The following is a 25,878-nucleotide window of genomic DNA, read 5'->3' on the forward strand; positions in this document are numbered from 1 at the left end:
GGTTGTGACTGAATGTTTATAAAGTGTGCATGTGACAGGCAGTAAAATGTCCTCCTGACAGGAACTAATGCCAATTGCCCTTGCCAAATCTAATGTCCTTACCTGACCTGTTGTCTCATCCACACACTGTAGCACAGCTAGCAGTTAGTGTGGGGCAGTGAGTGCAGCAGTTGATGGTTCAGCTCTCTCAGCCAGGACTCAGGACACAAATAAAAATAGAAATTGCTGGAAAAATTCTGCAGGTCTGACAGCATCTGTGGAGAAAGAAACAGAGTTAATGTATTTAATCTGTATGACTTCTTCAGAGCTAAAGAGAAGTAGAGAATGATGGAATTGATACTGTTTAAGGGGGGTTGGAGCAGGTAAAGCTGGATAGAAGGCCAGCGATTGGTGGGGGCTAAAGAGAGATTGACAAAGATGTCATGGACTGAAGACCAAGGGAGTGTTAGTGTGGTGGTGAGGACTAAAGACGGTGCTGATAGTTGCAGAAAGGTAAGAAAGTAGAATGTGTGACTCGCAGAGCCTGGGTCTGCACTCTGTGAAAGAACAACATGGACACAAGTGACAGATAGCCCTTTTGGGGTTGGTATGGGAGGAGGGGACAGGGGGAAAAGGATAGAAAAAGGTTAGGGTGGAGGGAGTTCTGCTATTCACCCCCCCTTAAACAGTATCAATTCCATCATTTTCTACTTCTCTTTAGCTCTGAAGAAACATATGGACTTAAAAGGTTAACTCTGTTTCTCTGCTGTCAGACCTGCTGAGTTTTTCCAGTATTCTCTGTTTTTATTTCAGATTTCCAGTATCCGCAGTATTTTGCTTTTATCTCAGGACAGAAGCACTGTTTCTCTGCGTAACTCACTAGCATATTAACCACTGCATTGTTCATTGAACTATTGTGAGAGCCATAAGGAAAATGTCACTTCCAATTATCTACCCTTCCCTTTTCCCCTTACTGAAAGCATTGATTCCTGGCTGCACTTTACATCCACTTTCCAGTATCCTCTCCACTTATTCTTCAGTATTCACCTTTGGCAGTGAGGATGATCGAATGATTTGAACATGGGTGGAGGGTATTGCATCCAAGTAAAGCAGAACTAAGCACTGAATGTGTTGTCTCCCAAATCTTTGCCCACCTTTCCTACAAATCCCCTCTCGTCTGGTTTCTGCAGCTGCCAAGGCACCAAACTAGCTCATCAAAGTCCCATCTTTAAAAGAATACTCGATTTTATATTATTCCTACCAAAGTGCATAATTACACCCTTCCGCATAGAGTCATAGAGTTATACAGCACAGAAACAGGCCCTTCAGCCCATCGTGTCTGTGCTGGCCATCAAGCACCTATCTATCCTAATCCCATTGTCCAGCACTTGGCCTGTAGCCCTGTATGCTGTGGCAATTTTTAGCCCATGTTTTACTTCATCTACCAGCTCCTCATTCAACCATGAAATGAATCTGCATTGCTTCGCAGTCTGTCTACATGCTTTTCAGAGCTTTCCCACCATTCTTTGTATCATCAGCAAACCTGGATATATTACACTCAGTCCCCTCGTCTTTGTCATTGATTGTAAATAACTGAGGCCTAAACTTTGATCCTTGTGCATCAAGTCCCATTTGCTCATTCCCCCTATACTCGCTGAGCTACATTGGTTACCAGTCCACAAGTACCTTGATTCTTAAACTTTCATTTTCTTTTCAAACTCTTCATGCCCTCACCCTTTCCTAATGCTTAATCTTCTAAAACCTTTAAAGATATCTCCCCTCCTAGAATTATGGTGCTTTGTACATCTCTGATTTTAATTGTTCCACCATTGGCGGCCGTGCCTTCAGCTCCCTGGGCCCCGAGCTCTGGAATTCCCTCCCTAAACCCTCTCCGTCTCTCTACCTCATTTTCCTCCTTTAAGACACTCCTTAAAACCAATTTATTATTCACCCGCCACCACATCTCCTTTCATGTCTCAGTGTCACATTTTGTGTGGAAAATCCTGGGAAGTGCCTTGGGACATTTTACTATGTTACTGTATTAATGCAAGTTGGCTTTGAATAAATTCAGTATCTTCAGTGAAGGCAGTTACTGTATTTCTGTAAACTGGGGCTATTCAATACAATTGAAGTGTTTAAAGAATAATAATAATGATGAATTAACTGGCTGATTTTATTTTATTTCTTAGTTCCTATTCAAAATGGTGTTGATCGTCCTGGTGTAACCATTGGCATTGTCTTTGGGATAGTGTGTGCATTTCCATTAACACTGGTCGTTGGCTATGTCTTAGTAAGGTTAGTAAATATTCATTTCATAATGAGCCACTTGCGACAATGAATCTTATGAAATAACTAGAGGGCTACAGGACTGATTCTGTACTCCGAGCCAGTTGTGTGGCCATATCACAACACAACCCACTATTTCACACACTCCTCGCTGACATTGTAGAACTAATCTTTAGTCTTTGCTCCACAAGCTTTTGTCCAGTGATGATCCATTGCAGGGCCAACACTAGGAAAAGTTAAATAAACACTAAACTCCAAAAAGACTTCCTGACCAAGCTTGCTAGGCAAGTACCTTATGGTGAAAACAATTAAACTTCTTCATAGCCGTGAGTTCCAAACAAAGTGGTAGTGGTACAATGAGTCCATGAGTGAGAATCCCATTCGCTTTCAAACACTGCTCATGTACCATCAGTCTTTCCTCACCGATGTTTTCCAGACTAAGAAACGTTCAGCAGGAACCATATATATATATATATATTATATAGCTCCACGAAAATACCAGAAAACCTCGAGTGCCAATGTCCACACCTGCCTGAAACTTTGTCCAGGTGACAGAAGCAAGGTTGTGCTTGCACTCATTCACACACACACACACAAACACACACACAAACACACACACATCACTACCCCAAGACTTAACACACATGCACACACAAGCGAACACGCTCACACACACAGTGCTGCCCCAAGGCTCTTCAGACACACACACACACACACACACACACACAATGCTGCCCTTCATCTCCCCATAAACATTGAACTGTGCCACACTCCGAATGCACCCAGGTATGCTCACACACACACATAATATCTTAGCACTGCCCCAGGTCTTCCTTATGCCATTACGACACAAAATGAGGCCATTTGGCCTATCAAGTTCTTGCTGCTCCCTGTAGAACAATCCAGTCAGTCCCACTCCCCTACTCAAGACCTATAGCCCTGCAAGTTTATTTCCTTCAAGTGCCCATCCAATTTCTTTTTGAAATCATTGACTGTCTAAACTTCCATCACCCTCGTAGGCAGCGAGTTCCAGTCGATTACCTCTTACTGGGAAGAAACCGTTCTTCTGAACACTCCCCCCTGCATCTCTTGCCCAAACCCTTCACTTTGTGCCCCCTAGTCCTGTGCAAACAGTTAATGGGAAAACATTTTCTTTGTCTACCTTATCTAAGCCTGTCATAACCTCCATTACATCTCTCCAAAACCGTTGCTCCAAGGAGAACAACCTACATTTTCCCAACCTAACCCTATAACTAAAATCCTGCATCCCCTGAAATATTCTGGTTAATCTTCTGCCACACCTCCAAATTTGGTCTCATCAGTAAATTTTACTCTGTATTTCTAATATCCAAATTATTTATATATATCAAAAAAGCAGTGGACCTAGCACTAACCCTTGCGTCTACCATCCTCCAGCCTGAAAAACAACCATTTACCACCTTTCTTGAACTAGAGTGCCACATTTGCCACTTTCCAATCCCAAATCAGGGAAGGTTAGAAGAATATGTCAAGTCCCCCGCCACCATTACCTCCACCCCACTTCCCTGGATGCAAGTCATCTGGACCAGGTGACCTATACACTGTAGGTGTAGCCAGTCCTTCTAGTGCATCCTGCCTCTCAACTTTCACCCCATCCATTACCTCTATCATCTCTACATCTATCAATATTTTGTCGCCATTCTCTTCATTAATAAACATCGATACAAAGTACACATTCAATATTCTAGCCTTGCTCTCTGCCTCCAAGTATATATTGATTCAATTCCTCCTCCTGAGACTGTGTCCCACGGGATTCACAAAGCTGAAGTCCCGATTTAATTACTGGCATTATTTCATCTCTTTAGCAAACTGTGAGCTTCACTAAGCTGCCACTGCCCCTGGCTTGCTCTGAACTCAAGCCTCCTGGCTTTACATAGTTGTAAATGGCTCCCAAGGCCTCTTCTGTGCCATAAGCCTTTCCAGCAAGGAGCTAGCGGCTTTCTTCCACCTTCTCATCTCCCCAGGACTTCTCCCGAGCCCTCACTCCCTGCAGCCTGCCAGTATATCACTCTGGCTGCCTGGAGTGCCTCCTTCTGCCCCCAGTCATGGATTTACTTTTTCCTGTCACCACGGGTCCCGTACCAGACAGATACCCTGCTGATCCCTGCCATGGCCCTGAAGCAGCCGGAATGCTGGGCTAAGCATGTCACCCTGCTGCTGGCTGCACATGTGTCAGAACTCTTGGGCCTATTGGGAAATGGAGTCCTCAGCATCCTTCTGGGACAAGGGAAGTTCACATTTCTGAATATTGCTTTATTATTTACATGCTGGTCAAACATTTTTGGTTCCCTTTTCTATTAACTACTATTCTATTCTCGCTTTGCCAGTCTTATTTCCCATTTCATTTTCCTTCTCAACTTCTTGTATTTGACCTCGTTCATGCTGAGAATTCAACTGACATGCATCCTGCACCTTCCCTTTGTGTTTCATCATATTCTCTATCCACTTTGTCATCCTAGGAGCCCTGGCTTTGGTTCCCCTACCTTTCACCCCTGTCAGAATGCACTTAGCCTGAACCTGAAACATCTCCTCCTTAACGTTCAGTTACAGTGTTTTTTTTGTGTCAGTTTTTGTTTCCATTTTACCCTGGTTAGATCCCTTCTCATCACATTGACATTATCCCTTTTCCAATTTAAAAGTTCTATTTTAGATTGTTCTTCTGCATTACTAATCTAAATCTTATGATACTCTTACCCAAGTGTTCCTCTCAGACTTGATCCACTTGGCCCACTTTGTTTCCCAGCACCAGATCCAGCAAATGCCTCCTCTCTAGTCGGACTCTGAACATACTGATCAAGGAAGTCCTCCTGGACATAGTTCCGAAATTCCTGTCCCTCCTATCGCTATTCTCCTCAAAGTTAACAATTCCTTCAAATTTTGTGTCAATTTTCAAATGTGCCCTGTTCACTGAAGTGTATGACATTAATATATGTCAAGAAAAGCAGTAATCTCTGTGGAAGTCCAATGTACAACTTCCTCCAGTTCAAGGATCAACCATTTCCCACTACTTGCAATTTCCTGTCACTCAATCAAATTCAAATCATTGCTGCCACTGCCCCTTTTTATTCCATGGGCTTTGACTTTGCTGGCAAACCTGACATGTGGCACTTTATCAAATGCCTAAGTCCATATAATCACATTCAAATGCATTACTCTCATCAACTCTCTATGTTACCTCAACAAAAACTCACTTAAGTTAGTTAACCATGATTTGCCCTCAACAACTCCATGTTGGTTTTGTTATGACCAGTCCCCAGCGAGGTCCCCCAATTTGTTAACTTCTCAAACGAGAACCCAGGTTAGTTATGCTCCCAGGTGAGGAGGGATGAACTGGCTCCCCTTCTTTATTCAACCCACAACAAGGTTAATTTAAAAAGGACCCCTTCCCTCGTGGATACCTTTTCCCAGTCCAAATGTATTTATGTTTCAGAAGAAGCCAATTTAACCAGGGTGTTTGGAGTTTAAGAAAGAGTAAGTTTATTAGTTACTAAAAACCTGAAAAAATATAATAAAAACACAACACAAATACACACTGATCAGAAATGAGAAATTGAGTCCAAATTCTTTTTATTTGCTCACGGGATGTGGGTGTCGCTGGCTGGGCCAGCATTTATTACCCATTCCCAGTTGTCCTTGAGAATTGAGTAGCTTGCCTGGGCAATTTCAGAAGTCATTTAAGTGTCCTATGCAGGCTAGACCAGGTAAATAGCTTTCCTTCCCTACGCCAGATAGTTTTTTACAACAATCGACAATGGTGTCATGGTCATCATTTTAATTCCAGATAAATGGAAAGTTAAAAATGATAGATGAATCAGTCTTTGGTTTGTGCGGTAGGTGTACATGACGAAACATTGTGACCATTCAATTGGGTGATTCCGGTAGAGCTGATTTGGTTAGTTGGTTTAGAGGCACTTAGTTCTGCAGGTTGGCTAAAGAAGCCGTCCTTTTTCCATTTTGATTGTGGCTTTGCTGACTTGTCTCCAGCAACAGAAGAAAGAGAGAGATTTTGCCTGCAATCTGCAGGGTTGATTAGTTAATCTTCCTGTATTGTCACTCAGCACTCTACCACTCTGGCGCACAAGCGCATACAGATTAGGTCTGCAGCTAGCTTTTTAACCCATTTCCTTGTGTATTCCTGGAAGGGAAAAAAACAAACATGACTTTCGCCCAGAGTCAGTTTTCTTTCAACTCAGGCCATTTCCACATTCTGATACACAATTCAACAGTAAATGTGTTTAGGGTGTCTGCTGAGATGTGGCAATCAGTCTGTATTGTCTCTGCAACCACAGGAGATTAAAGTTCAGTATTTTACATTTCATCTCTTCCTTTCAAGATTCTCTGTCTGAGATAGGCCTTGACACCTTTTTAGGTGCTGCATTCCATGTTCCCTCAGGACTATTCGGTTGAATATGATCCACAAAAGAATTTTCCAGAAAGTGGTACTTTACATTCTCAGCCATCTTTTGCTAAAGTATGTTTTCTTGTGTGTCTTTTTAAAAAAACACATCTTCCTTAAAAAGTTCAATATGCCTGAAAGCAATTCAGGACTGTAAACCACTTTTGTGACAGTTTCCTTAATTAATCCACATTTGTCCAACTCACTGTTGGATTTGTTGAGGATTATCATTTTCAAAGCTTTCTCACCACCAAGGTTAAGCTGGCTGGCCCGGTTCAGCTTAGCTTTACAGCCTTGAAGAACAAGGCTGCAACATTTGCAATTCTCCAGTGCTCTGGCACCACCTCTGCATCTAAAGGCGATATAACAACTTTAACTACAGCCAGCCCTTCTAATATCTCTTCATAAGTTTTGAGAACATCCTGTATGAAACATATATTCTCTTTAACTACGACTTTGGCAGCATCTTCTTCCTTACATAGAAACTAGGAGCAGGAGTAGGCCATTCGGCCCTTCGAGCCTGCTCCACCATTCATTATGATCATGGCTGATCCTCTATCTCAAAGCCATACTCCCGCTCTTCTCTTGACACCTTTAGAGTCTGGAAATCTATCTAATTCCTTCTTGAATATACTCAGTGACTTGGCCTCCACAGCTTCTGTGGTAGAGAATTCCACAGGTTCACCACCCTCTGAGTGAAGAAGTTTCTCCTCATCTCAGTCCTAAATGGCCTGCCCCGTATCCTGAGGCTGTGACCCCTTGTTCTAGACCCCCCCAGCCAGAGGAAACATCATCCCTGCATCCAGTCTGTCCATCCCTGTCAGAATTTTATATGTTTTAATGAGATCCCCCCTCATTCTTCTAAACTCCAGTGAATACCGGCCTAGTCAACCCAATCTCTCCTCATACGACCATCCTGCCATCCCAGGAATCAGTCTGATGAACATTCGCTGCACTCCCTCTATGGCAAGTATATCCTTTCTAGGGTAAGGAGACCAAAACTGCACACAATACTCCAGGTGAGGTCTCACCAAGCCCTGTACCGCTGCAGTAAGACATCCTTGCTCCTGTACTCAAGTCCTCTCGCAATGAAGGCCAACATACCATCTGCCTTCTTAACCGCTTGCTGCACCTGCATGCTTGCTTTCAGTGATTGGTGTACAAGGACACCCAGGTCCTTTTGTACATCAACATTTCTCAATCTATTACCATTTAAATAATACTCTGCCAATCTGTTTTTCCTACCAAAGTGGATAACTTCACACTTATCCATGTTATACTGCATCTGCCATGTATTTGCCCACTCACTCAACCTTCTAATTGCCTTGAAGCCTCTTAACATCCTCCTCACCACTCTCGCTCCCATTTAGTTTTGTGTCATCAGAAAACTTGGAAATATTACATTTGGTTCCCTCACCCAAATCATTGACATATATTGTGAATAGCTGGGGCACAAGAACTGATCCTTGCAGTACCCCACTGGTCATCATCCTGCCACTTAGAAAAAGACCCATTTATTCCTACTCTCTGTTTCCTGTCTGCTTACCAATTCTCAATCTAAGCCAAAATATTACCCCCAATCCCGTATGCTCTAATTTTACACACTAACCTCTTATTTGGGACTTTACCAAAAGCTTTCTGAAATTCCAAATACACCACATCCACTGGTTCTCCCTTATCTATTCTGCTAGTTACGTCCTCAAAAAACTCGAGTAGGTTTGTCAAACGATTTCCCTTTCATAAATCCACATTGACTTTGTCTAATTCCTTTGATATTTTCTAATTGTCTTGTTACCACATCCTTTATAATAGACTCTAGCATTTTTCCTATAACTGAGGTTAGGCTAACCGGTCTGTAATTCTCTGTTTTTTCTCTCCCTCCTTTTATAAGTAATGGGGTTACATTTGCCACCCTCCAATGTACTGGGACTGTTCCAGAATCTACCGAATTTTGGAAGATGACAACCAACACATCCACTATTTCCATGGCCACCTCCTTGAGCACCCTGGGATGTAGATTATCGGGCCCTGGGGGTTTATCAGCTTTCAGTCCCATTAATTTCTCCTATTGTTTTAGTAATACTAATTTCCTTCAATTCCTCCTTCTCACTAGACCCTTGATTCCCTAGTATTTCTGGGAAGTTATTTGTGTCTTCCTCGGTGAAGACAGAACCACAATTGTTGTATAATTGCTTTGCCATTTCCTTGTTCTCTATTATAAATTCCCCTGGTTCAGACTGTGAGGGACCTACATTAGTCTTCACTAATCTTTCTCTTTTTACATACTTATAGAAGCTTTTACAGTCCGCTTTTATCTTCCTTGCAAGTTTACCCTCATACTCTATTTTTCCCTCTTAATCAATCTCTTGGTCCTCCTTTGCTGAATTCTAAACTGCTCCCAATCCTCAGGCTTACTACTTTTTCTAACAACTTTATATGGCTCCTCTTTGGATCTGATACTTTCCTAATTTCTTTTGTTAGCCATGGTTGGGTAGCTTTTCCTGTTGTGTTTTTGTGCCAGAAAGGAATGTATAACTGTTGCAATGCACACATTCATTCCTTAAATATTAGCCATTGTCTATCTACCCCTTCAATGAAGTTCCCCCATCTATCTTAGCCAACTCATGCCTCATACCTTCGTCGTTTCCTTTGTTTAGATTTAGGACCCTAGTTTCAGATTGGACTTCTTCATTTTCCAACCTAAGGAAGAATTCTGTCATGTCATGATCACTGTTCCCTAATGGACTCTGCACAACCAGATTGGAAATTAGCCCCGTCTCATTGCACAAAACCAAATCGATGATAGCCTTTTCCCCAGTCAGTCCCTCGACCAGTCATACTGGTCTAAAAAACCATCTCGTACGCACTCCAGGAATTCATCCGCCACAGTATTATTGCTAATTTGGTTTGTCCAGTCTATATGTACATTAAAGTCACCCATGATTATTGTAGCACCCATGTTACATGCATCTCTAATTTCCTGTTTAATACCGTCCCCTACCTTATCACTACTGTTTGGAGGCCTATAGACAACTCCCACTAATGTTTTCTGCCCTTTGTTGCTTCTTAGCTCTACCCAGACTGATTGTACATCTGGATTTTCTGAGCCAATATCCTCTCTCACCATCACACTGATTTCATCCTTAACTAACAACACCACACCACCTCCTTTTCCTTTTGGTCTCTCCTTCCTAAATATCTAGTATGCTTGGATATTCAGTTCCCAGCCTTGGTCAACTTTTTTTTAATTCATTCATGGGATGTGGCTGGGTCAGCATTTATTACCCATCCCTAATTGCCCCTTGAGAAGGTGGTGGTGAGCTGCCTTCTTGAGCCGCTGCAGTCCATGTGGTGTAGGTACACCCACAGTACTGTTAGGGAGGGAGTTCCAGGATTTTGACCCAGCGACAGTGAAGGAAGGGCGATATATTTCCAAGTCAGGATGGTGAGTGACTTGGAGGGGAACTTCCAGGTGGTGGTTACCCCATCTATCTGCTGCCCTTGTCCTTCTAGATGGTAGTGGTCGTGGGTTTGGAAGGTGCTGCCTAAGGAGCCTTGGTGAATTCCTGCAGTGCATCTTGTAGATGGTACACACATTGCTGCTACTGTGCGTCGGTGGTGGAGGGAGTGAATGTTTGTGGATGTGGCGCCAATCAAGTGGGGCTGCTTTGTCCTGGACAGTGTCAAGCTTCTTGAGTGTTGTGGGAGCTGCGCTCAACCAGGCAAGTGGGGAGTATTCCATCACACTCCTGAATTGTACCTTGTAGATGGTGGACAGGCTTTGGGGAGTCAGGAGGTGAGTTACTCACCACAGGATTCCTAGCCTCTGACCTACCCTTGTAGCCACAGTATTTATATGGCTAGTCCAGTTCAGTTTCTAGTCAATAGTAACCCCCAGGATGTTGATAATGGGGGATTCAGTGATGGTAATGCCATTGAACATCAAGGTGCAATGGTTGGATTCTCTCCTGTTGGAGATGGTCATTGCCTGGCAATTGTGTGGCGTGAATATTACTTGCCACTTGTCAGCCCAAGCCTGGATATTGTCCAGGTCTTGCTGCATTTGGACATGGACTGCTTCAGTATCTGAGGAGTCGTGAATGGTGCTGAACATTGTGCAAACATCAGTGAACATCCCCACTTCTGACCTTATGATGGAAGGAAGGTCATTGATGAAGTAGCTGAAGATGGTTGGGCCGAGGACACTACCCTGAGGAACTCCTGCAGTGATGTCCTGGAGCTGAGATGACTGACCTCCAACAACCACAACCATCTTCCTTTGTGCTAGGTATGACTCCAACCAGTGGAGAGTTTTCCCCCTGATTCCCATTGACTCCAGCTTTGCTCGGGCTCCTTGATGCCACACTCGGTCAAATGCTATCACTTTCTGATGGCAGACATAACTTGGACAGAATCCTCCGCCTTTCACTCAAGTTTGTGCATGGCCTTTAGCATTTCTGCCAGATGGCTCTGCATCTCCAACATGTCTCTTAAGGTTGGATCCAGAGGCTCGGATAGAACCTTGGTGAGGCCACAGCTGGAGTACTGTGGGCAGTTCTGGTCGCCACATTATAGGAAGGATGTGATTGCACTGGAGAGGGTGCAGGGGAGATTCACCAGGATGTTGCCTGGAATGAAACATTTAAGTTATGAAGAGAGGTTGGATAGACTTGGGTTGTTTTCACTGGAGCAGAGAAGACCGAGGGGCGACCTGATCGAGGTGTACAAGATTATGAGGGGCATGGACAGGGTGGATAGGGAGCAGCTGTTCCCCTTAGTTGAAGGGTCAGCCATGAGGGGACATAAGTTCAAGGTGAGGGGCAGGAGGTTGAGGGGGGATGTGAGGAACAACATTTTTACCCAGAGGGTGGTGACGGTCTGGAATGCGCTGCCTGGGAGGGTGGTGGAGGCGGGTTGTCTCACATCCTTTAAAAAGTACCTGGATGAGCACTTGGCACATCATAACATTCAAGGCTATGGGCCAAGTGCTGGTAAATGGGGTTAGGTAGGTAGGTCAGGTGTTTCTCACGTGTCGGTGCATACTCGATGGGCCGAAGGGCCTTTTCTGCACTGTGTGATTCTGCCTGTTTCTGTGTGTGTCTGTATGTGTATCTGCGTACGTGTCTGTGTGTATGTCTGCATGTGTGTCTGCGTGTGTGTGTGTCTGTGTCTCTGTGTTTGAGTCTGCTTGTGTGTCTGTGTTTATGCCCGTGTACCTGTTTCTTGTGTGTCTGTGTTTGCATCTGTGTACCAGTTTCTATGTATATGTATGTATCTGTATGGGCAGAATTTTACAACACTGGGATTTTACGTTCCCGCTCTCGTCAATGGGATTTATAATGTCTCGCCGCATTTTACTGCCCCGTCCCCGCTGAAACGGGGCCTTAAAATTCTGTTCTATGTGTCTGTGTGTATGTCTCCGTGTGTGTGTGTCTCCATGTGCGTATGTGACTGTGCATGTGTGTTTGTGCATCTGTGTATGTGTGTGTGTTTGCATCTTTGTGTGTATGTGTGTCTGTATCTCTCTATCTGTATGTCTGTGTGTGTCTGTATTTGTGTTTGTGTGCCCATTTGTGTGTGTGTGTGTTCATGTCAATGTGTGTGCCTGTGAGTGTTTGTGTGTGCGTGTGTTCACATCCATGTGTGTGCTGAGTGTCTGTGTGTATGTGTTCATGTCCATGTGTGTGCCTGTGGGTATCTGTGTGTCTGTGTCTGTGTGTGTACGTGTGTGTCTGTGTGTCTGTACGTGTTTGTCTGTGTGTGTGTCTGTGCGTATGTCTGGGTGTGTGTGTACGTGTTTGTCTGTGTGTGTATGTCTGTGTGTGTGTGTCTGTGTGTGTGCGTGTGTGTCTGTGTGTGTGCGTGTGTGTCTGTGTGTGTGTACGTGTTTGCCTGTGTGTCTGTGTGTGTGTGTGTCTGTGTGTGTGTCTGTGTGTGCGTGTGTCTGTGTGTGTGTGTGTGTGTGTCTGTCTGTGGGCAGAACTTTGCCTTGGCGTGTGGGCTCAGTGGTGGTGGTCAGGATGCTGACCACTGCCTGCGATCGGGCCCGGAAGGACAGTTAAGGCCGGCCTTGTGTGAAAGGTGAGCAGCAGCGCTCAGCACTGCATCAGGGAGATGGAAATATATCAAAAATATAATTAACAAAATAAAAAGGTAATGAAACATATCCCCTCATGTGACTCTGTCACATCAGCAGGGACATGTTATTAATGAAAAAATAAAGTTTTTATTTTTATTTGCTTTTGGAAACCTCATCCCGCCCGTGGATGATGTTTCCAAAAAAGTGCAAAGGCCACTTGGCCTATTTCCAGTTTCATTTTGAAACTGTGTCATTACTTCTGGGTCTCAAGATGGTGGTGCTGCCCTTCTACTTGGAGAGCAGTCCATGAGTCTCTGCAATCCGTCCGTGAGTCTCTGTGCAATCCGTCCGAGAGTCTCTGTGCAATCCGTCCGAGAGTCTCTGTGCAATCCGTCCGAGAGTCTCTGTGCAATCCGTCCGTGAGTCTCTGTGCAATCCGTCCGTGAGTCTCTGTGCAATCCGTCCGTGAGTCTCTGTGCAATCCGTCCGTGAGTCTCTGTGCAATCCGTCCGTGAGTCTCTGTGCAATCCGTCCGTGAGTCTCTGTGCAATCCGTCCGTGAGTCTCTGTGCAATCCGTCCGTGAGTCTCTGTGCAATCCGTCCGTGAGTCTCTGTGCAATCCGTCCGTGAGTCTCTGTGCAATCCGTCCGTCATGTGCAAACTTTACCCCCTTCCCACTCATGGAGGCTGGAGAAATAGTGCAGGTATTAAACAAATACTTTACATCTGTCTTTACAAAGGAAGAACTTGCTACCCAGGCTGAGGTGAGAGAGGAGGTAACTAGAAAAACTTACAATTGAGAGGAAGGATGTGATGGAAAGGCTATCTTTATTTAAAATAGATAAGGTACCAGGACCGGATGAGATGCATCCAAGGGCACTGAGGGAAGTGAGAGTGAAAATTGTAGAGGCACTAGTGATAATCTTCCAGTCTTCCTTAGACACTGGGGAGGTGCCAGAGGACTGGAAAACTGCCAATGTTACACCCTTGTTTGAAAAGGAGTGTCAGGATAAAGCCGGCAACTACAGGCCAGCCAGTTTGACCTCAATGATAGGGAAACTTCTGGAAACTATGGTACGGGTAAAATCAATAATCACTTAGACAAGTGCAGGATAATTAAAGAAAGCCAACATGGATTCACCAAGGGAAAATCATGTTTAATTAACTTGCTGTTACTAAAAAATAATAAAAAGAGCAAAGGTAAATTATGAAAGAAAACTAGCGCAAAATGTAAAAACTGTTGGAAAAGCTTCTACAAGTATATAAAAGGAAAGAGAGTAGCTAAAGTGAATGTTGGTCCCTTGGAGGATGGGACTGGGGAGTTAATAGTGGGGAACGCAGAAATGGCAGAGACGCTTAATCAATATTTTGCCTCAGTTTTCACAGTGGAGGACACTAGTACCACCCCAATAGTAACAGGTAGTGCAGAGGATATAGAGAAGGAGGAACTTAGAACAATCACCATCACTAGAGAAAAAGTACTGAGCAAACTATTGGGATTAAAGGGTGACAAGTCCCCAGGACCTGATGACCTACATCCCAGGGTCTTAAAAGAAGTGGCAGTGGAGATAGTGGGTGCATTAGCTAGAATATTCCAAAATTCCCTGGATTCTGGAAAGATTCCAGTAGATTGGAAAAATGCTAATATAACACCCTTATTCAAAAAGGGGGGAGGCAGAAAGTAGGAAACTATAGACCAGTTAGTTTAACGTCTGTTGTTGGGAAATTGTTGGAATCCATTATTAAGGAAGTAGTAATGGGGCATTTGGAAAGTCAAAATGCAATCCATCAGAGTCAGCATAGTTTTATGAAGAGTATATCGTGTTTGACTAATTTGCTAGAGTTCTTTGAGGATGTGACAAGCCAAGTGGATAATGGGGATCCTGTAGATGTAGTATATCTGGACTTCCAGAAGGCCTTTAATAAGGTGCCACACAAAAGATTAATACACAAGATAAGATCACACGGAGTTAGGGGTAATATATTAGCTTGGATAGAGGATTGGCTAACCAACAGAAAGCAGAGAGTCGGGATAAATGGGTCTTTTTCTGGGTGGCAAGCTGTAACTAGTGGGGTGCCACAGGGTTCGGTCCTTGGGCCCCAACTATTTACAATCTATATTAATGACTTGGATACAGGGATAGAAGGTACTATAGCTAAATTTACAGATGACACCAAAATAGGTGGGAAAGTAAGTTGCAATGAAGAAATAAGAAATTTACAAATGGATATGGACAGGTTAGGTGAATGGGCCAAAATTTGGCAGATGGAGTTTAACGTGAATAAGTATGAGGTTATCCATTTTGGTCGGAAGAATAAAAAGGTGACTTATTATTTAAATGGAGAGAAACTTCAGAATGCTTCAGTGCAGAGGGATCTGGAGGTCCTCGTGCATGAATTGCTGAAAGCTAGTATGCAGGTACAGCAGGTAATAAGGAAGGCAAATGGAATTTTGGCATTTATTGCTAAAGGAATAGAGTATAAAAATAGGGAAGTGTTGTTGCAACTGTACAAGGCATTGGTGAGACCGCACCTGGAGTGCTGTGCACAGTTTTGGTCCCCTTACTTGAGGAAGGATGTAGTTGTACTGGAGGCGGTTCAGAGGAGGTTCACTAGATAGATTCCAGAGATGTGGGGCTTGTCTTATGAGGAGAGATTGAGCAGTTTAGGCCTATAATCACTAGAGTTTAGAAGGATGAGAGGAGATCTAATTGAGGTATATAAGATGCTAAGGGGGATAGATGAAGTAGACGTGGAGCAGATGTTTCCCCTTGTGGGGCATTCTAGAATGAGAGGCCATAGTTTTAGGCTAAGGGGTGGTAGATTTAAATCAGAGATGAGGAGGAATTACTTTTCTCAAAGGGTCGTGAATCTGTGGAAGTCACTGCCTCAGAGTGCAGTGGATGTCGGGACGCTGAATAAATTTAAGGAGGAGATAGACAGATTTTTAATTAGTAACGGGTTGAAAGGTTATGGGGAGAGGATGGGAAATTGGAGTTGAGGCTGAAATGAAATCGGCCGTGATTGTATTGAATGGTGGGGCAGGCTCGAGGGGCTGAATTGCCTACTCCTGCTCCTAGTTTTTATGTTCCTATGCTGGAGTTTTTTGAGGAGGTAACAGAGAAGGCTAATAAAGGAAATGCTATTGACGTGGTGTATATGGATTTTCAAAAGGCATTTGATACAGTGCCACACAACAGACTTGTGAGCAAAATTCTAGGTTGTGGAATAAAAGGGAAAGTAGGCACTTGGATAAGAAATTGGCTGAGTGACAGGAAACAGTCAGCAGTGATAAATGGTTGTTTTTCAGGTTGGAGGAAGTTTTGTAGTCGAGTTCCTCAGAGGCCAGTGTCGGGACCCTTGCTCTTCGTGATATATATTAATGACCTGGACTGTGGTGGGCAGGGCATGATTTCCAAATTTGCAGACGAAATGAAGATTGGAAATGTTATCAGCTGTGACGGGGATAGTCTTGAATTTCAAAGGGACATAGACATGTTGTTGGATCGGGCAGACAAGTGGCAGATGAAGTTCAATGCAGAGAAGGGTAAGGTGATTGGTTTTGGCAGGAAGGATATTGTGAGACAGTATAAAATAAAGGGAGGGCCTCTGTTGGATCCAGTGCCCTGGTTTGTTGGGGCTAAAGGATTTGGGTTGCATACTTGTTTCGAAGTGACTGAGACAGATCAGTCGACCGTTCTTAGAAGAAACACATTCTGTTTATTTACAGAAGGAACTCAGCAGCTACATTTGTGTGTTTACAACTCAAAACCCTATCTTTACTCTTCAGACTCTAACTCAAGACTACTGACTACAGAGGTAGCCTGCACTACTCTGCTATTGGGTATCAAGATCATGTGGTCTTATATTACAACATTTGTCTTAAAAATAAACTATACATCAGATTACTACATCCCTCCCCCTTTACTCACAAATACATTCTACAATTTTTCTCAAAATATAAAATTATTCACACAGATCAATAATTTAAAAGTCAATCTTTCTGGGGACTTCCTTGTGTGCGTAGAATATCTCAGCCCTAAAACTTCTGATGTTTGATTTGGAACTTCCCTTACTGTAGTCGTGTGAGCATCTGGTTCTTCAATAGGTAGCTGCACATCTGTTTCTTCAACTCTTTCAGGTACAGTCAGCCCTTCTGTCACATCTGTACGCAGCTCAGCTCTTTCAACAGGAGACCTTGATTCAGTCATGAACACTGGTGGAATCATTTTTGGATATTTTGTTTCTCCTCTCCTTATATGATCCACGTCTTCATCTGATGTGACCTTCCACTTTGACAGGCTAGATCCCATTGCAGCACATATTTCACCAAACAACCTTCTCTAAAATGTTTCACAAATACTTTCCTACGTTAAACATCCTGTCACGACTGTGACAGTCATGTCCAATTTTCTACGTTTCCTGACTTCCTTCCGCCTTCCACCCACACCCCCTCAAGTTTGGCATAATTAGGCTCAGTCTTGATCGGAGACAGCGTTTCATCAACTATTCTGCAGGTGTGACACCTGTTGTATGAGGGGTGGTTCTATAATGGAAAAGAAAACATGCTAATTTAGCCACAAGAGAATCTCCAATTTCTTCACAGCAGATTTGAATGTCTGAACTGCCCTCAGCCAGTCCATTTGAAGAAGGCTGGTACATTGAAGCTTTCACATGAGTAATGTCATTGAGGCTGATAAATGGGTGAAATTCAGCACTCATGAATACTGTTCAATTGTCTGATACGACCACTTCCGATAATCTGCTGATTGCGAAACGTTGTCGTAGCTTGCCTATTGTACCAGAAGATGTGATTCATTACAAGGTTGTCTGCTTCTGCCTCTGTTACCATGATGCTGCCAAGTTATCTCTATTAATTTGTCTGCTAGCGGTGGCTACTTCCTGCTTCTGAATAAAGCTTTGCATTTTTGCACTCTCTTTGGCTGAGGCTTCAGGTGGAGGACGACACCACTTTGCGCTCCCTGTGTGGCTTTTGAGTCTCCCATTGGACCTTCCATTGCCAGAGCGATTTCCAATGCTATCTGAAAATCAAAATGTGTTTCAGACATTAATCTCTTCTGAATCGCATCTTCATTTATTCCACACTCCAAACAATGTCTAAGCCTATCATTGATAGATGTACCAAACTCGCAATATTCAGTTAATTGTTTCAAACTCAACACACAATAAGCAACTGTCTCCCCCGCAGCTCTATTCCTTGAGTGAAATTTGAACCGTTGCATCGTCACCAATGGCTTGGGCTGCTAATGATTCTTTACGAGGTTCACAAAGTCATCAAAACTTTTCAAATCTGGAGCACTGGGTAACAACAAATTTCAAATGAACCAATATGTCTCAGTCCCACATGTGGATAAGAGGATCGCGCTTCCTCTCCTCCCCCACGATGCCGTTCGCCTGGAAGAAGAACGCGAGGTGTTCAACATAGTGAGACCAGTCGTCTGAGGTTGAATCGAAAGACTCAACTCTTCTAAATTGCAGCATGCTCTGAGAGGGTTGCTTCAACAATCAGGAAGGAAATTTTTCTTTACTTACAACTACCGTGCGAGGTACAGCCTGATTTCAGTTCTCCTGATTTCCTTCGTTCTTTCCTGCTTTTTACCTCGTCCTTTCATGTCCTTTCCTGCTTTTTAATCTCATCACCAGTTTGTTGGATCCAGTGCCCTGGTTTGTTGAGGCTAAAGGATCCAGGTTGCACACTTGTTTCGGGGTGACTGAGTTAATACCAAGACAGAGAAGATCTGTAGACCGTTCTTAGAAGAAACACATTCTGTTTATTTACAGAAGGAACTCAGCAGCTACACTTGTGTGTTTACAACTCAAAACCCTATCTTTGCTCTTCAGACTCTAACTCAAGACTACTGACTACAGAGGTAGCCTGCACTACTATGCTATTGAGTATCAAGATCATGTGGTCTTATATTACAACATTTGTCCGAAAGATATATTAGACATCAGATTACTACATCCTGTAAAGAAGGTGCAGGAATAGAGGGACCTCAGTGTATATGTACATCGGTCATTGAAGATGGCAGGGCATGTTGAGAGAGCACTTAATAAAACATATAGTATATTAGGCTTTATCAATAGGGGCATTGAGAAGAAGAGTAAGGAGGTCACCCGGAACTTGTATAAGACACTAGTTAGGCCTCATCTGGAGTACTGCGTCCAATTCTGGGCGCCATACTTGAGGAAGGATGTGAAGACTTTGGAGAGAGTACAGAGGAGATTCACAAGAATGATTCCCAGAATAAAGAACTGTAGCTATGAGTATAGATTGGAGAGGTTGGGACTGTTTTCCTTGCAGAAAAGAAGGCTGAGAGGAGACTTGATAGAGGTATTCAAGATCCTGAGGGGTATGGACAGGGTAAATAGGGAGAAACTGTTCCCACTCAAGAGAACATCAAGAACTAGAGAGCACAGATTCAAAATAATTGGCAAAAGGAGTAAATGTGATGTGAGGAAATATTTTTTCACCCAGAGGGTGGTTGGAGTCTGGAACAAACTTCCTGAAAGGGTGGTGGAGGCAGGTTCGATCGAGGTATTGAAAAGGGAATTGGATTGCTACCTGAAAAGAGAGAATGGGCAAGAAGTGCTGTCCTCCCGGAGAAGCGCTACACTCAGCGGGAGCAGCCCTGCTAGAGGCCTGTGGAAAACACCATCAGCAGCCCAGATATATATACCCGGCGCGCACAGTGAATGTTCCAATTAGAGACCCCGACACCCACTGTGAATATTCCAATTAGAGACCCCGACACCCACTGTGAATATTCCAATTAGAGACATCGACACCCACTGTGAATATTCCAATTAGAGACATCGACACCCACTGTGAATATTCCAATTAGAGACCCCGACACCCACTGTGAATATTCCAATTAGAGACCGCGACACCCACTGTGAATATTCCAATTAGAGACCCCGACACCCACTGTGAATATTCCAATTAGAGACCGCGACACCCACTGTGAATATTCCAATTAGAGACCCCGACACCCACTGTGAATATTCCAATTAGAGACCCCGACACCCACTTTGAATATTCCAATTAGAGACCCCGACACCCACTGTGAATATTCCAATTAGAGACATCGACACCCACTGTGAATATTCCAATTAGAGACCCCGACACCCACAGTGAATATTCCAATTAGAGACATCGACACCCACTGTGAATATTCCAATTAGAGACATCGACACCCACGGTGAATATTCCAATTAGAGACCCCGACATCCACTGTGAATATTCCAATTAGAGACCCCGACACCCACTGTGAATATTCCAATTAGAGACCCCGTCACCCACTGTGAATATTCCAATTAGAGACCCCGACACCCACTGTGAATATTCCAATTAGAGACCCCGACACCCACTGTGAATATTCCAATTAGAGACATCAACACCCACTGTGAATATTCCAATTAGAGACCCCGACACCCACTGTGAATATTCCAATTAGAGACCCCGACACCCACTGTGAATATTCCAATTAGAGACCCCGACACCCACTGTGAATATTCCAATTAGAGACCCCGACACCCACTTTGAATATTCCAATTAGAGACCCCGACACCCACTGTGAATATTCCAATTAGAGACATCGACACCCACTGTGAATATTCCAAATAGAGACATCGACACCCACTGTGAATATTCCAATTAGAGACCCCGACACCCACTGTGAATATTCCAATTGGAGACCCCGACACCCACTGTGAATATTCCAATTAGAGACCCCGACACCCACAGTGAATATTCCAATTAGAGACCCCGACACCCACTGTGAATATTCCAATTAGAGACCCCGACACCCACTGTGAATATTCCAATTAGAGACCCCGACACCCACTGTGAATATTCCAATTAGAGACCCCGACACCCACTGTGAATATTCCAATTAGAGACATCGACACCCACTGTGAATATTCCAATTAGAGACCCCGACACCCACTGTGAATATTCCAATTAGAGACATCGACACCCACTGTGAATATTCCAATTAGAGACCCCGACACCCACAGTGAATTTTCCAATTAGAGACCCCGACACCCACTGTGAATATTCCAATTAGAGACCCCGACACCCACTGTGAATATTCCAATTAGAGACCCCGACACCCACTGTGAATATTCCAATTAGAGACCCCGACACCCACTGTGAATATTCCAATTAGAGACATCGACACCCACTGTGAATATTCCAATTGGAGACATCGACACCCACTGTGAATATTCCAATTAGAGACCCCGACACCCACAGTGAATATTCCAATTAGAGACCCCGACACCCACTGTGAATATTCCAAATAGAGACCCCGACACCCACTGTGAATATTCCAATTAGAAACATCGACACCCACTGTGAATATTCCAATTAGAGACCCCGACACCCACTGTGAATATTCCAATTAGAGACCCCGACACCCACTGTGAATATTCCAATTAGAGACATCGACACCCACTGTGAATATTCCAATTAGAGACCCCGACACCCACTGTGAATATTCCAATTAGAGACCCCGACACCCACTGTGAATATTCCAATTAGAGACCCCGACACCCACTGTGAATATTCCAATTAGAGACCCCGACACCCACTGTGAATATTCCAATTAGAGACCCCGACACCCACTGTGAATATTCCAATTAGAGACCCCGACACCCACTGTGAATATTCCAATTAGAGACATCGACACCCACAGTGAATATTCCATTTAGAAACCCCGACACCCACTGTGAATATTCCAATTAGAGACCCCGACACCCACAGTGAATATTCCAATTAGAAACATCGACACCCACTGTGAATATTCCAATTAGAGACATCGACACCCACTGTGAATATTCCAATTAGAGACCCCGACACCCACAGTGAATATTCCAATTAGATAACCCGACACCCACTGTGAATATTCCAATTAGAGACCCCGACACCCACTGTGAATATTCCAATTAGATACCCCGACACCCACTGTGAATATTCCAATTAGAGACCCCGACACCCACTGTGAATATTCCAATTAGAGACCCCGACACCCACTGTGAATATTCCAATTAGAGACCCCGACACCCACTGTGAATATTCCAATTAGAGACCCCGACACCCACTGTGAATATTCCAATTAGAGACCCCGACACCCACTGTGAATATTCCAATTAGAGACATCGACACCCACTGTGAATATTCCAATTAGAAACCCCGACACGCAGTGTGAATATTCCAATTAGAGACATCGACACCCACTGTGAATATTCCAATTAGAGACCCCGACACCCACTGTGAATATTCCAATTAGAGACATCGACACCCACTGTGAATATTCCAATTAGAGTCCCCGACACCCACTGTGAATATTCCAATTAGAGACCCCGACACCCACTGTGAATATTCCAATTAGAGACCCCGACACGCACTGTGAATATTCCAATTAGAGACCCCGACACCCAGTGACATATTCATTAATTTTTGTTTTTATCACATGTTTGTTGTCCTTCTCCTGGTTTGTTGGTTTCCCCCAGTTGCCAGTCTTGCTTTTTTTTTGCTGCATTTTACCCCTCACTTCCTGAGTGAGACATCGATGACCCCTTCCTGCTGAGTTTTCATCCTTGGAATGTTTTGCCATTTTGTTAAATATTTTAATTGCTTCTTTAATCATTTCCCATTGTTCGTTTACCGCCATACATTTTAGTCTATTTTCCCAATTAACTTATCCAGTTTTCCACTCATAAGTATCTCATTGGATTTATTTCAGATTCCGATTCTGTTCTGTTTGTCTGCGTTCTTTGGACTGAGGCATGTGCATATTGGGGTGTGTCGGGGAATGGAGGGGTGTACATTCCTGTGGGAAGGCGTCTGGGTGCCCAGGAAAGGGTAGTGGGCCATTGCGAGTTGGGGAGAGGGCTCCCTGGACTGGGGAAGGAGAAAGTGAGAAATGCAGCTAGGGTGAGACAGGGCTCAGGGAACACATGTTGTCCTTCCCAAGCCCTCTCTAACCGGAGGAAAATCCAGCAGCTTTAGAGTTGCTTCCTTTTTTTAAATCAGGTGCCCATAGCCTGTCCCACTCACTCCCTCCATGTTATCATCACAGGCAGCAGAGTGAATTAAACCTGGTGCCCATAGCCTGTCCCTCTCACTCCCTCCATGTTATCATCACAGGCAGCAGAGTGAATTAAACCTGGTGCCCATAGCCTGTCCCACTCACTCCCTCCATGTTATCATCACAGGCAGTAGAGTGTCTCCATTTATCAGTCACATGTTTATTTTTGTGTTCATTGGTGCAGGTATCACTGTCATATGCCCCCAGCAATTTCCAGAAGTCATCAATAACTATGGATCAATAAAATGAATTATCCTGGGTGAGGATCCTCGAGTTCAATTGTCAAGGCAGCTATCATCTGTCACCAAATTGCACGATCAATCCCACTGCTCAGAGATTCTGCTATAAAGGCATTGCTGAGAATGGAGCAACCTGGCATGTGGCCCCACTGCTTCATATCAGCGACCAGAGGGAGGAATAGGGTCGATGTCCTGTTAAAATGAGGCTGAATGGGCAGCTGTATCTGAGCTGTGGCAATAACACACCGGCTGTCAGGTGAAAATATGAAGAGGGACTGAGAAATCCTGCTAAGCCAGGGAGCGTATCCCTTTATAGTGAAGATGCAGGTGTCAGTATGATTGGAGGAAACTGACTGTGCCATTTTTGTATATTAAACCATGTATGTGTGTATTAAAACCCATCACTATGCCCATTCAAACCTGTTTGGTTTTATTTTTAACAAGCTGCTCTGTGTCAACAGTGCTGAACTTGGATAATTTAACACAAGGCTTGGGAACCCTAAATCTATTTTCAAACAGAATCACGATACACATTGAAGCAAAATATTTCTAGCTCTTCACAGTGTCTTCACCAGGATTCGAGTAACCTCTCTCTCTTTGGCAGCCTCCCACGAGACAGAGATTGAGAGAGACTGCAGAATGCTGCAGTACAAAGGGATTGGTGTGTCCTCGTACATGAATCACAAAAAGTTAGTGGGCAGGTACAGAAATTAATTAGAAAGGCAAATGGGATGTTGGCCTTTATTGAAGGGGAATAGAATATAAAAGGAAGTCTTGCTACAACTGTGCAGGATATTAGTGAGACGGCACATAGACTATTGTGTACAGTATGGATGCCCAGAAGGTCCTGACTCAATGGCCAGTTTACTGTATAGAAGGTCTTTGGGTATACAGCTGCCATCCATCCAGTGAATGTGGGCCAGTCCGTGCAGATGTTGCTGGTTTAACAATGAGTGTTTGCTGATGGAATTAGCACATTCCAGGACCTCGGAGTTGGTCACCTTGTCCTGCCAAGAGATGTCAAGGATACACCTGAGTTAGCAAAGGTGGAAGCTACTCAGTCTTTCCACCTGGTCCAGGTCTCCCCAGCGTAGAGGAGTGGGCTGTGGAAGCAGGCTCGGTACACTCGCTGTTTGCTGTTCTGGGTCAGGTTGCTGTTGTTTCACACTCTCTTACTCAGCTTGGACACAACAGATGCAGCTTCTGCCATTCATATGTTGATTTCAGCATCAAGTGACTGATTTCTGGTGATTGTGGAGCTGAGATATGTGAAGTTAACCTCCAGTGCCACGTTGCCAATGCTGATAGATGGTGGGATGGCAACATCCTGGACCATGACATTTGTCTTCCTGTTGCTGATGGTCAAACCAAACTCTTTCCAGGTGGGAGAGAGTCTGGCCATTTGTTGCTGCAGGTGTTCCTCAGCATGGAGTGTTAGTGTGGTATCATCAGCATAGGGCAAATCTGAGGTGGATTTGATGCACCTTTGTCTTGGGTCTAAGATGAACAAGGCTGAATGGGGTGGGATCCTGAAAAGTAGTTCAGAGGGGAGAGAAGCTGAGATGGAATTAGAAGTTAAAATGCTAGTAAGTAAGTCTGGAAGGCAGAGGAACCATAGGCTGGATAAGAAAGAAGTGAGTTTAACAAGGCTAAATGGAATATATTTTAATCCAAAGAGTTTGAGGATTAAGGCAGATGAGCTGAGGGCACAGACAGACACGTGGGGGTATGATATCATAGCTATGACCGAGACTTGGCAAAAAGAAGGGCAGGATTGGCAGCTCAACATTCCTGGTTATAGGGTATTCAGACGAGATACAGAGTGGGGTAGAAGAGGAGGGTGGTGTTTGCAATATTGATCAAGGAATCAATTATAGCAGTGAGGACGGACAATACCCTAGAAGGATCATCAAATGAGGCCATACGGGTAGAAGTAAAAAACACAGGAGGGGCAAAGATGCTGTTGGGTGTGTATTATAGGCCCCCAAAAGGTCAGGGAGAGAGAGAGGATCAAATATGTAATCAAATTTCAGAGAAGTGTAAGAATAAAAAGGCGGTGATAGTAGGGAATTTTAACTACCCAAATATTAACTGGGATAGTTTTAGTATGTAAGTTAGTCCCATTATTAAAAAAGGAGGAAGGGATAGACAGGAAATTATAGGCCAGTCAGTCTAACCTCGGTGGTGGGGAAGTTACTAGAAAGAATTCTGAGAGACAGAATACATCTACACTTGGAGATACACAGATTAATCAGGGATAGTCGGCATGGATTTGTTAAGGGAAGGTTGTGTTTGACAAATTTGATCGGATTTTTTGAGGAGGTAACCAGGAGTGTTGATGAGGGTAATGCATTTGTTGTGGTCTACATGGACTTTAGCAAGGCTTTTGATAAAGTCCCTCATGGCAGACTAGTCAAGGAAGTAAGAGCCCATCGGATCCAAAATTGGCTGAGAGGCAAGAAGCAGGGGGTGATGGTAGAGGGATGTTTCTGTAACTGGAAGTCTGTTTCCAGTGGGGTTCCGCAGGGCTCGGTGCTGGGGCCCTTGCTGTTTGTGGTGTACATAAATGATTTGGACTTAAATGTAGGGGGTGTGATCAAGAAGTTCACGGATGACAGGGAGATTGGTCGGGTGGTAAATAGTGAGGAGGATAGTAAACTGCAGGAGGATATCAATGGACTGGTCAGGTGGGCAGAGCAGTGGCAAATGGAATTCAATCTGGAAAAGTGTGAGGTAATGCATTTG

The 25,878-nt window shown here is 44.0% G+C and overlaps 1 long non-coding RNA gene across 1 annotated transcript; it reads left to right on the plus strand.

The window, feature by feature from the left end:
- Window positions 1-2,172: 2,172 nt before the first annotated feature.
- LOC144673648 (uncharacterized) lies at window positions 2,173-23,552 on the plus strand. The gene is made up of 2 exons (XR_013574400.1): window positions 2,173-2,274; window positions 23,079-23,552. It is a non-coding gene; the product is annotated as an uncharacterized LOC144673648 (long non-coding RNA).
- Window positions 23,553-25,878: the final 2,326 nt, after the last annotated feature.

The sequence above is a fragment of the Cetorhinus maximus genome, unplaced genomic scaffold, assembly GCF_964194155.1.
Source record: "Cetorhinus maximus unplaced genomic scaffold, sCetMax3.hap1.1 HAP1_SCAFFOLD_418, whole genome shotgun sequence".
NCBI lineage: Eukaryota > Metazoa > Chordata > Chondrichthyes > Lamniformes > Cetorhinidae > Cetorhinus > Cetorhinus maximus.